We start from the raw sequence: 13,502 nt of genomic DNA on the forward strand, positions 1-13,502 counted from the left end.
TGTGAAATTAATTTAAAGGAAAATAAACCAATCTTGGCAGAACTGCACGTGATGTATAGTGTGACGTACGTGTGTGTTCATAGGCGTCTGAGGAAGGGCAGCAGATGGTTGTTTCATGTGTTGATAGTCTCTTCCTCAGAGCGTTCAGACATGAAGACAAAATCCAAAAGACCTGTGGCAGATACTCAGGCAGCGACATGAAAAAATTATAAGCTAAATACCTGTGGCATTTATTCAAATGAATGGCAGATGGTGCAGAGCTGATAGAGGAGCAGCTGAGAGGAGAGATAAGGAAACTGCATTTGGAGTCTGTTCAGTGTCCTGATCTGAACACGTCAGTGTGTTGGTGGACACTTCAGAGGACATGAGCCACTGTGAGTTCTGCTCAGTTCATCTCACACACGTGTCAGTACAAATAAATGATAAATTACTATGACCATGCCATGATTTTTTTCTTTATTTTGAAGGCGCTGTAACATTTTTTTTTAAATCTTTGATTTGCAGTAAATAATACAGCTGAAAGAGTTTTAAGCAGAATTATAAGTAGACTTCAATAGTAAAATGAAAACATACAAATTTTCAGTATCATTATGTTTGACTCTGATAATATCAGTAGATGTTATGCTCATTCAGGTTGAGCTCATTATTTTTAATTAGCCCCACCTTTCTGGTCTCTTCACACCACCTTTTTACTGCCACCACTGCTCTGTGCCAACAATCAATTAACATGCCAATAACGTTTGTTACTGTTTTCGCACTGTTTTTTTTCTTCTTCTTCTCAGTTTTACAGTTGATGAGCTGTGAACAAATCTGTGTTGCCTGGAAGCTGCTGGATCTATACAAGGATATACTGAACCAAAAAAGATTACTGCTCTGAAGCAGTACAAGCCTATATGTAATAAAAATAAAAATCATATCAGTGGTTTTACAGCAGGTACACAGACAAGCCACTGGAGCTCGTGAAGTGACGGCAAGATTTTATCTTTTGGAAAACAAAAACTTGTGTATCACAGCTCCCTCCCTTCCAGGTCCATTTTTGTGTCTCTTCTAGTTTTAACTACTATACATCTGTCAAGAGGGCAAACAATTTCTTGTTCAGAGTGTCTCAACATAAGACATCCCTGCCCAGGTGACCCAGCACTTGAGTAAACAAACATTTGAGTAATCTGTGACAGGGTTGCTGCATCCTACATCCATGCAGCAAACTCTCTACCGCTGTTTGTGACAATACTCTTTCCTCATGGGCTCCTTAAATCCAATCTCCCCAGGGGAGTCAGCTCAAACATGATCACCTCCATCAGGCCCAGGTCCACACACAGCTGTCAAACATGTCACTTTTACTATACTGATACAATCTGTGACCAGTTTCCCCTGTGATGCAATACATGTTGTTCGACTAGGATCCAGTCAGACCAACCAGAAGGCGCCACCAGTGCCGAGACAAGGACACGATCCCTGAAAGCTGAAATGAAAGTATACCTTTTGTACGAATATGTACAGATCTATATCTCAGGGTTTCTTTTTTTTTGTATGCTAAGTCTGAAAACCAACTTTTCATGTGGGTTCATATTTACCAGTCCTCTCTCCTCTCCTCTTTCTTCCACATTTACTAAATGCAGATACACTAAAAGGCCACGGTTGAGCTTTCCACAAGTTTTTATTGCCAAGAGAGACTCTCATGCCAGCACCTCACTCGCAGGCTATGGAGAAAGAGGAGGACAGATGAGGGATGGGAGGATTGAAAGACGGATGGGAAGATAGGAGGATAGATGGAGATGGAGTAGAGACAGGAGGTGAGGAGGCGGAAATCAGTTTGGGAACTTTCAGACTGCACAGCGGAGAGAGTTTCAGGGGGGCAACTGGGCATGTGTGTTCACGTTGTGTTTATCCATGTGGGAAGCTCATAACTGGTGCGAGTGTGTGTAGGTGTGTGTGTGTGTGTGTGTGTGTGTGTGTGTGTGTGTGTGTGTGGGTGGATACAGTATGTGCGATAAGGTTTCTGGTTCACAGAAGTTTGGAGAAAATCACCAGAAGCACAAACTAGAAAACTGGAGTTTAGAGGATTTGAAATGAACATTTTTGCTGTTTTTCAGCACCACACACTCTCTGCTCTCAGCCTGGTCTCTGCCTCACATGACCTTCATTGAAGAGGCTTCCAGTAGCATGATGTCATCTCTGAATAAAACATGTTAGAGGGGAGCATGTTAGAGTTCCTCTGTTGGAGGAATGATCTCATCATTTTACAGGAAAAAAATCTTCTGCTTGAGCACAAAAAGATTTAAATGCCAGTGTCATCACACCATATCACATCAGATCTAAAAATGTTCTGTGGCTTCATTTAAAAGGATGGGTATAGGCACTTGTGCAACTCCCCCCCCAACACACACAGAATGACTCATAACCTATCATCAGGTCTTAAACACGTACTCCTTGGTTATATCAGATTGTTTCAGTGCACTTCATAGCTGCACCAAATCCCTAAATTTCCTGAAGTTTTAGAACTCAACCATGCAAAAAATAATTCTGCACAGACTGGAACTGGCAGTTCACATACAACATTAACCAGTTTTTTTGTCCATATATGGTTTTCAGACTTTCAGATTTTTTTTTTCCTTTCTCATATTTTTCATCTGTATCCAGACCCCTTCACTTCCTTTGCTGTGGCACTCAGATTTTGGTTAGGTGAACCCTTTTTGTTTGATTATTCTTGAGATTATTCTTCATGTGTCTGGAACTTGACTGGAGTTCACCTGTGATAAACTGATTTCTTTGGGCATAGTTAACAGAGGCATATATGTATGGTCTCATAAGTCCAAGGAACTCTTTCTGCAGACCTCAGTGATAAAATCAAGACAGGGCATAGATCAGGGCAAGGGTTACGAAATCATTGCCTGTTTCTGGTCTTTGTTCTAAGCTAAGCTTTCCAGCTGCTGCTTAAAGGCTCATATTCACAAATATGAGTGTGGCATCAATTTTAACTCTTCCTTTAAAGCAGTTGGTTTCTCGTTTATGCCTCACTCCTAAAACTACATATACTTTCTTCCATGGTTTAAAAATATCAACCACAAGCTGGGAGGAAATTTGGGGGTATTATTAGGGCCTGTAATGGCATGAATTCAGTTTTCAGCCAGGTAGTCCCCATTGAAACACAAAACCTGTTCAAAGCATGTTTTTTACATGGTTTTGGCTGTAGGAAATGTGACAGTAATGTGTTCCTTTGCCAATGCCAAACACACACTCGCACAGAAATGCAGTAATGACCGTGGAAGCATGATGTGCAGCCAGCTCACTCATTTTGGTTTGGCACAACAATAGCACCATAAAATTATCCATGAGTGATGTGAAATCACACTCAAGGCCAAGCTGTGCAGGTGCAAAGGGACTGAGATGCTAACACTGTCTCATCGGAGCAAACAAGAAAGGTAAAGAAATATAGGAAACAAATGGAACAAAGCCAATCAAACCAGCTAAACTCACATCTAAACCTGTTCAGTTTCACTGCTGATCACTTTTGTCAAACCAATAAGAGCAAAGATGAAAAACTGAACATGCAGTAATTACTGGAGAACATCACGACCTCCTGCTTACATACCCCGGGCACAGGAAGTGACACGTGAGCGCAGATAGTGGTTAATTACTATTGGCCCTCTACTGCTGTCCCACAGGGCGTCAGCCTCAGTTGCTCCTGATGCTAAAATAATTAATGCTGTTGCCGTCATTCCTGGTCCCTGTAGCCATGGCGATGAGAAGATTTTTCCCCTCGAGTCCCCCCCCGGTTGTCAAGCAGCAGGTTAGCCAATGAGGAGAGTAAGTGTGTGTGTGTGTGTGTGTGTGTGTGTGTGTGTGTGTGTGTGAGTGCATGTGAATATACAGTCCAACACTGATTGTTTGGAGTGATTTAAGGTATGTCTTCAAGCTGCAGGTTCCAGGCATCAGTCAGAAATGTTGTGTTTCTCAAATACTACATCTTCTGTGAATCAATGAAGACAACATAAACTAAGAATCAACTCAGAAAGCAAAATAAAAGTTGAGTTAAATCGAATTCTGCACTGCGGACACTGGAAAAGCGATGATGAACACATTCAAGGCTGTTTCTGCTTGAGAGTTTGTGTCATTATTCAGTTCTAATAACACAGTTATGTGCTGAATGAAAAAAATTGTGTACTTTACAATTTTTAGTTTTTCATTTTCAATGAGAATAATGACACAAATAAAGGGCGTAAACGCAGCAAAACATGGAAAAACTGGAGATGTCCCAGCCCTGCTGTTGTTCGGTAATTGAATTTCTGTAACAACCACAAATGTGTTTGTGCACTGTGAACACCTCTAATGCCACTCAGCACAATTAGGTTGAAAGCTGCTGTGTGGGTCTTTCTTTTCTAAGTGGCTGCAGTCACTGTGAAGGTCCTGAAGCTTCTTTTGTGTCACTGTTGAATAACAGATACAACTAGAGTAACAGTTCCTCTTGTAAAATAACTTAAAATGCAAACCTCTTCTGAATCTTCAATAAAACACTCTACCATTTTGGGAAATCTGGTCACCCAAAGTCAGATGAAAAGATAAGTTCTTCTTGTATTCGGTGGAGAGAGATGTTAAGATAAGATAAGATAAGACTTTATTGATCCCCAGAGGTAAATTAAGTATGGATCCATAATGTATCCACAATGTTTTTATTCTGGTCTAGCACAAAGAAAACACTCCACAAGAGAGACACAGTTTGCTGCTTCAGTTCGAAGGCTTATGTTCACCACTCTGCAAGGATCATTCTATATCATTAAGATTTCCCTGCAGTGGAACTCAAGGGATTGGATCACACCAAGAAAAACATCCCCAGACCAAAAAGTACATGGTCACTGAACTATGTGGTGTCCACAGTGGAGGGACGTATTGCAACAGTTCCATAACAGAGCATCTTCAGTCTCATGAGAGCCACATTAGCGGCACTTCTTCTGCCTGTGATAATCTTGCACTTGTTTCAGGTCACATTGATTTCTCTTATTTTTGTTCTCCACAGTAATCTCTTACACTCTCCACATGTATGTTGACGTCTTCCTCCTCTGCTTTCATATCAGTAAACTGCACTGAGCTTTTATGGATTGAATCACAGTGAATATGGGGACAAACAATTTGCAGCGAAGCACTTGAAAAGGATTATAGGATCCTTGACATTTGTATATGTGTGTATATGTGTGTGTGTTTGTGTGCCTGTGTGCATCAGAAGGTGTCCTGGTGGTCCTCTGTCTTCTGTTGGACCCTCTAATCCTTTTAAATCAGCTTTGTTAATCCCACTTTCTTCTTACAGCTGCTGTGGCTTCATGCAGGCACATACAAGCAATCTCACCACTGTGCACACAGGCTGTGTTTTCAGCTCACTTCAAAAGAACATTTTTTGAAATATGCTTGTTTTCTTGCTTACAAAGACAGCGTAAGATTTGATCGATGTCGGTTTCCTCTCTGTGCGTAGAGTACAGAGAAACACTGAGTCCACTAACAGTACTGAACTAATGGTTTACAAAGGAAAACACAAGTGGATGAAGTGAACGTGAAGATGTGATAGGAAACACTGGGAAACGCTTCCCACTCACTGCTCTTGAACGTAGCCCTTGCCCGTTCAGTAGCTCCTCCTTTCCTATCAATCATGGCTAGGCATATTTAAGACACCTGTTAGCTTTGTGGCCATGTGCCATGATGGTAGGTCTCCTTCTTCTTTCTGCAGAGGTATGCATCCTGATACCTTGTTTGCTTTAGGAAGAAGATGCATTATAATGGGATTGCTAACTGTGGGCACTGTTTCAGGTTCTTTGCCAGGGTATTCCAGAGAGGTGTCTTGGTTGTAACCCTTTTACCATTTAACCCTTTTTTCTTCAATTTACTTAGAAAAGCTGCCTGTCTCCTGGGGAGGCTAGTCAAACTGGGTGAGTTCCCTTTAGCCTTTACGATAGTTAAAGGTTCTAGGATGCATGGATGGTTCGTCTGTTGTGTGTTTTGTGTTTGTTTGTTGTGTGTGGGTTGCTGTGGTTGCTGTGGCTGCACTTGTGGTGAGCATATGGTTGCACCCCTCAACACTCTTTTGTGTAGCCTGTAGTCCCATTCACTGGTCTCAGCCCACTTTGGTTGAGTTCTGGTTTGTTTCTTTTGAATACTGGATGTACATGACTAGAATTATAAAATATTTCAATCATATTTTAAAGATTTTGTAATAGAATACTCAGTTTTATCTGATATCCACTCACTTCCAATCACTTACTGATGCCTGTTTTTCAGCTACATCTTCTGGTTTCTATTTCATTCAATAAAATTGCTTTCAGTTTGAACCATGACTCTGCCCCCTCCGTGAATGACACTATGCCTTGTTTAACTGTGGATTTAAGGTCTTTGGCATCTGGCACTATCTGTTTCTTAGTTGGGCTCTCCCCATGTGGCGTAGCTGGGATCCCTTTCTAAAGCACTCGCTAAAAAATTTGCTCCCTTCACACTACCTCAGCCACTTTTCAGCTGTCACATCTGTTAAGACAACAATTTAAATTATGCTAACATAGATATATTAAAAGAACTCAATGCAACATGGCAAGTCAGCCTTGCTGTGAGTCCCCCCCAAGCGGCAAACTGTAGCACTACACTAAAATTCCCTATGGTCAAAAGCTGCAAAAACATGTTGGCCAAAGTGGCTATTTCCCCATGGACTGCTGTTGTTAAAGGAGCATCTCTAGACCTGTTCCCATGAAACCTTGAACTGAAAATGAAGGAAAAAATGAAGGAAACATGTTTCCAAACATGTTTCCAAACCGAGAAATGGTGTCATTGGACTTTCCCATGGAATAAATAGGCAACATCTTGGGATCCAATATCCATCTCTCATTATGCATGTGTGTGCCACTCATCTCCTATTCACTGCTGGAAACAAACTATCCTGTACTTTGGCAACTTCATAGCTGATGCTAGCATGTAATAAGACCGTTGACATCAGAGCAGCCTGCAAAAACTGTTAAATTACACCTACATTTTATTTCAAGGCCTTGAGCAAATTGTTTGTAGTAATGGGGAGATTTTCCGAAGAATATCACACGTCTTGTTTTCTTTCTTATTTTTATGAATATTGAAAATGCTTCCTTATTTAACTTGAATATTTTAAAATGCACAAGGTTTGTATATTTTGAATTTATTCATTTGTACAGTGAACTTCGTCATTGTGAAAACAATTAAACTGGTAAAGTTGTAATAGACGTGGAGGAAGGATAACTAATCTGAGATTCAAAAGCAACGCATCCACTTCCCCTGTGCTGCCACCGGGATTTTGTTTTGCAAATTTGCCCTTTTTCTCCTTCACCTAATGTCTGTCTCTCCTACCAGCCTCTTTCCCAGATGTTTATGGAAGCAACTGTTTAAGGGTCCAACGTGCAAAGTGTAGCGGGGTGAAAGTTTTTAGGGGAAGTGGTAGTTTTTTTTTTTTTTTTTTTTTTTTTAAATGAAGGGTTCTATGAATGTATTCATGGAAAACAAAGATGAATGAGACAAACAGCAAAGTGAGCAAACAAAGTTGCTAAGCTTTCAAGTTGTTGCAGAAGTAACAAGAGGCTGCATTCTTCAGCGAGCTTGTCAGCACTGAATTAGCATCACAGCTGGAAGCCCCAGGGAGAAACACTAGGAAACCCGTTTTTCCTTGCTAAAGAAAACCTTTGTTGGAAACAAAGCTGCAGAGAAAAAGATCATAATGAGGACTGTTATACAGAGCTTCTGCAGACATCCCATTTCAGGCTGCACCTTCTGCTAAGGATACAGCTTCTCCGTAAGAGGGCTGAAGGGCAGTGGGATGAACCTGCTTGTCCTTCCAAATGAAACATTAGTTCAAGGATTCAACATCATCATGAGTTCATGTTTTGGCCTCTAAACCCTAAAACCCCCTAAACAATCGGCAACATGAGCAGAGTTAAGGTTTAGAGTATATTTACATCACCGATGTGTACTGGGAAGCACCTGTGTTTGTTATGTGCCTAATTGCTCTGCTGATTAACCTGTTTGACTGCTGACATTCAGCCATGGTATATTCCTCCCTCATAGATCATAGTATGATTTTACAGTGGATTTCTGGTAACTCTGAAACAAAGAATATGCTTTTTGTTTATCGTGGGTGAGATTCAGGCTATTTCCCATTGGTGGTGCATTGAAAGGTCACCTGCACTCCACTCTCTTCTTGGGAAAATAATGAGCTCTGTTCAGGTTCTCTGTTTTTAACTTTTCAGCAGACTGACTTGAACATTTGTAACATCTATGTAGTTTTCTATTAAAACCTTTTTCTTCAGTCAAAACTGTTATCTCAGGTTTCTGAATCCATCTTAACCACCCTCTGTGCATTTTTGACTCATATTCATCTTCAGTCAGTTTATGCCGTGAATTAACCTAGTTTTCTATTCCCCTGCTAGCTCTGCTGTTCTTCACAATTAGCGTCCAACACTAACTGGCTCTTAGTTAGCAATTAGCGTCCTCTCCCACAATAAAACACTCCAGCAATAACTGCCGGTCTCTTCCCTCTCTCCCATCTGAAAAATACATAAACACTTCAAAGCAATCCAATTAGATGCCCACAAAACAGGGATTATAATATTAAGCAAATGAGGATGCAATAAGAAATGAGTTAATGAGAAACAATCCGGATTTACATAAAGATCTGCCAGGAGAGGGCGCTGACTACGAACAGTAAGTGGCTTGGTAAGCAAGTGGTAAAATATATGTTATGTAAAATTTATAGAAGAGACAAACCAGGAAACAAGAAGTTATGTCAAGAAAAAGCCAATTTTAGAAAGTTGATTTTTGACTTTTGGGGGTGGTTTTCAACTTGAAATTGTTAAACAAAAATTTCACACCATTCAGAATTGCTACAGCAGTACCTTTATGTGTTTACACAGTTTATGCCAGTATTGATGTGTGATTTCTACTTACAGACAGAATGATTCACTACAAAGAAAAGGACAAAAAGAATAATAAAGGACAAATAAAAATAGTGATTAAAGAATGCTGAAAGGCCCAGAGATCTGGGCCAGCTAGAAACCGACTAAACTCAAAGACAGAGAATTAACATGAAAAAAAAATGAAGTTATAGGTTAAAACAGTATTTAAAAGCCAGATAAGTGAGAAGAAACAGATTCACAGCCTAAGGGCAGACAATCCAAATCATGGTCTATGCACAAAAGTTGTCGTGGAACAGTTGACTTTCCTTGTAAAATGATCCTTTAGGGAGGAAGTTAGAAGCTCATTCGCATGAGCTAAGGTTTATCGAAAAAAATCACTAGATTTGTCTCTGGGTTCCTTTAAAAAAAGCTGAAAGCATCTGAAACATCTGAAAATCTAGTGACAAAGGCGTTAAATTGGCAACATCATTAGGGGTTATGGTTACATCGTTAAGGGGAACCAATTAATTTTGAAAGGGCAACAGCCAATGGGGAAACACTCGGTCAGCTAACCAATGGTGTAAATTCATCAGTCAGCCAGCGACGCATAGGGCCCCATTTTTTGGAACTAGATATAAAGTCCTCATGTCTTTTCCCTGGGCAGTCATGTGACCCTCTACTCTTCACAGAACATGTCCCCGCTGGAGGATGTGACACAGACAACTTTGAAAAATGTGGGATTGAAAGCAACATTTGACAGCGACAAAAATTTTGTTGCCTGTTGTTTGTCATCTGTCCCAACAGAAATCACAGTCAGTGAAAGCAGCAGCTGCTGTGGTATATGACCTGCAGTCTTTGATACCAAATTGTATTTTGACACACCTGACCCAAACACACAGACACACAGACAAGAAGCACACACATGTAGCCACATTCATTGACGACACTTGAAACACACATATGTAGGTAGAACTTGAGACTAAACACAGGGGCAGAAAATAATTAGATTTACAACATGAAGTGTGGAGGCTGTTGTTGCAGACTGACCTTTTAATTAACTCAAATGAAAGATTTCATGCCATTTATCTCGTGTGCTCACCTTTCTAATTTGTCACACTTAATTTCACAATTTGTGCAAACACTAATCAACTTTATATATTATCATGATTCTCATAATTAATTGTTTTCACTCATTTGCACTGATTTGCTCAGTTTAATTTGTCGGATATTATGGATACAGGCTGAGATTCATTCTGAAGGCATCTTCCACTGAAAACACTGCAAAGCAAATGTCCACCTATTGAACACAGTTCTAAAATGTTCTAAAAATTATTAAAACTCATAATCAAATCATATCATTGCATTAGGTCTGTACACTGCTGTTAACATTGCCAGTGCAGTTAAGTCTGAGTCAACTCTGCAGCTCCACATTCAGTCTCTGGACATTAGCCCTGTTTCAAGAAGACGTCACTGAGCATGCTCAGGCATGTCACCCGCTGCAGCACTATGACTCTCTCATGTGTTTGTAATTTTTTTTGGATAACAGTCAAGCTCTTTGGCACCACTGTTGCTGAAGTTACATTAGGCTTTAGCTGCACAGAGAGGGACAGTTTTTTGTAGGATAAATTCATGGCTGGTTTTGATTTTTTCTTAGGATTGGTTGGCAAAAGAAATATTGAAATCCTTATGCTTTTTGACTCGAGCATCACTTGTACCAACTATAACATTAGAGGTTAACACAAAAAATTAAGCTTTAAAGGCTGTCAGTTTTAATGGTGGCCCATTTCTTGCAATAGAGTACTTTTACTTGTGATGTTGATACCTAGTCCAGTGAGGGATCTGAACACTTCAGTTTTTAAAAACAGGTGAGGTGTGCAGAAAAGGTCTGCAAAATAATGATCACCTTCTCTATATAGGCCACATTAGCATCACATTAACCTTTGGGAAGTGTGTGTGTGTGTGTAGAGGACAAAAGGGTCAAATTGTTTGTCTCACAATGAAACATTAAGGAGTAAGCACTTTCTTGCCTTTTCTCTTTTTTCCTCTATTTTTGCAACTGCAAACATGTTGTACATAAAAATCAGTTGTTCTCAGAGGTGCATTAATTTCTGATTCAAAGTACAGTCTTTGATTCTGCATCAAACTGAACTCCTGCAGCAACCAAAACTTCACACAAGCACCCTTTATATACTCACCCAGTAACTAAACGGACTAAACCATTAACGTGGGTGTTCACAATAAATGTACATATGACCAGACAACATGGCCAGACAGATGTTTACAGTTTGTTCACTTCTGTTCACAAATCAATGAAATTAAAGGACAAATCATGAATGCAATCACCAACTTCCGAACAAACTATCAAAAACAGACATAAAGTATGCCACCCCCCTCCTCTCTCCTCAAACATAGTGGAACCAGGAAGTATAAATACACACAGGATCCGCTGGAGACCCTTTTGCCTCAGGACCAGAAAACAGGTGGAAACCAACATGAGACAATCCTTTAATGTATCAAGTGTGCTAGAAACTTTGGATGTAGCTTTGTTAGTGTGTTTAGCAGATGATCAAACAGCAAACATCTGGTAAGTCTGTTTGTGGTCCTGGCTCTTTTATCTTTAGCTCTATGTTAAGGACTGACTCTGAGCTGTAAACTGATTAATCCTCATAGGCTGCACATAAACAAACATTACTACGCACATAGCATGAAATATCACACCAAGATATTTACTCATTTTTCTTTTTCTGTTGTCAGACCAGTTTCAGAGCTGCTGCCCAAACAACAGTGGAGGACCCAGCTGACCAGCCCAGTCTCCTCTGGCAGCACAAGAACTGTTTTATACAGAGGAACATAAAATCTGGTAAGAAAGTTAAAGCTGATGTTCTTTTTAAATAATGCACATGGAGTGAAATGACTGTGTAATGTGAAGAGGTCACTCCCAGTGAGAATTAACACCAACTCACTCTGCAGCTTGTAGGCTCAACCTCATGGTTTTGGTTCTCTGGTTGCATGTACAGTGCTGTAGGGTTGAGTCTCTTTAGCTGTAATTAACTGCCCCAAATAAAACTGTAGGTCACTGTTTTCAGCAGATAAGCTCTGATAAACCCACTGCACAGTACCTGCCCAGTAGCAAGTTTGTAGAGACCAAACTAGAGTTAAAAGGAATGAGTGAATATTGGGCTTCCATTCGTCAAGAGGATAGAAACATGTTTCCAAATGAATGCAGACAATGCTGCATGTTTACTAGAAGGCATTTTGTGTGTTCACATGTTCACTATCAGGCTGTCATTGGTTAATATTTCAGGGTTTTGTTGTGCTGAAATGCGTCTTGTAGGAAAAGTAAAAACACAACTTTGGTTTAGAGCTACTGTGGTTAACCATTTTGTTGACTGTAAACAAATATATCTACTTTTCAGAGCCGCCTTTAAGCCAAAAAAGTGTGTCTGCTAGGCAAAACATAGGATTTTGATGGAGTCTTTCATGTAGAAAAATGCTTTTTTAGATGCTTTTTCTCTGGATGCTTTTTTTTTAAGTAAAAACTGAATAGTGGGGGTCTAAATATATCTTTGTTGCTGCTCCTTCTCCCAGCATCTCATTTCTTTCTCCTTGAAATATCTAGAGAGTGATTATACCTCCCCTATCTCCATCAAACCAAGAGTAAAGTCACACACCAGTCTCATACATGTGTGCACACACACGTTCAGGAGGGGACGTCAGTATGTTTCTAATGGTGTGATGAACCGTCCTTGTGTGTCTGACTGACAGCCTCCTTGCTGTCAATAAATAGAAGATTTATGGAGCCAGTCACTGGCCCGAGGCACTGCTGTATATACTGTAACACCTCTCTGTGTGATGCAATAGTCTTGCATCTGTATAATAGTTTGGTTTCACGATTTGATGTCACAAATTGTGCTCAATTGCAGCGAGATCCACTTGCCTTAATGTCATATTTAGCTCTATACAAGTAGAATTTTAAGAATGTGTGCGTGTTCATGGATGAGTGTGTGTGTGTGTTTGTCTGTGTGTGTCTGTGTGTGTCTGTGTGCGTGCGTGCGCGCAAGCATGTCCATCTTCCCTCTTCTCTCCTTCCTCCCAGTTTTAAGCCCCAGTGCTGAGCCACTAATGGAGGACAAGCCTGTTAGAGCAACACGCCACGCTTTACTAGCAGCACACCAGGGACACACACACACATAGACTGAAAATCTCTCACACACACACGTACACACACAGACAGACAGACTGGAAAAACTCACACATGTACTCAAGCAAAAACACACAGAAATGCACCAAAATACAGAACACACACACACACACAGATGAATACTCAGGAAAACAACAAGCATTCAGTTCCATAATCGGCGACTCACAAACACACACCAAACACTAAACACACCCTCACACGCATCCCAGTAGAGTACACCACCATAGCAACAGCCTGCAAACAGCTAATCTATTCAGTGATGCAGCAGTCGTCTCTGTGTGAGCAGAGCCTCCAATTATACCTTAATTTGTTTGTCAGTTGTTTTGAAGTCAACATGAAAACCACAGTTTACGGTTTAGAACCTCAGCGCCACTTCTCAGACATCATATGACCCAGCTTTATTCTTTTGAACAAAA

This window comes from Toxotes jaculatrix, chromosome 15, assembly GCF_017976425.1.
Source record: "Toxotes jaculatrix isolate fToxJac2 chromosome 15, fToxJac2.pri, whole genome shotgun sequence".
Classification (NCBI taxonomy): Eukaryota; Metazoa; Chordata; class Actinopteri; family Toxotidae; genus Toxotes; species Toxotes jaculatrix.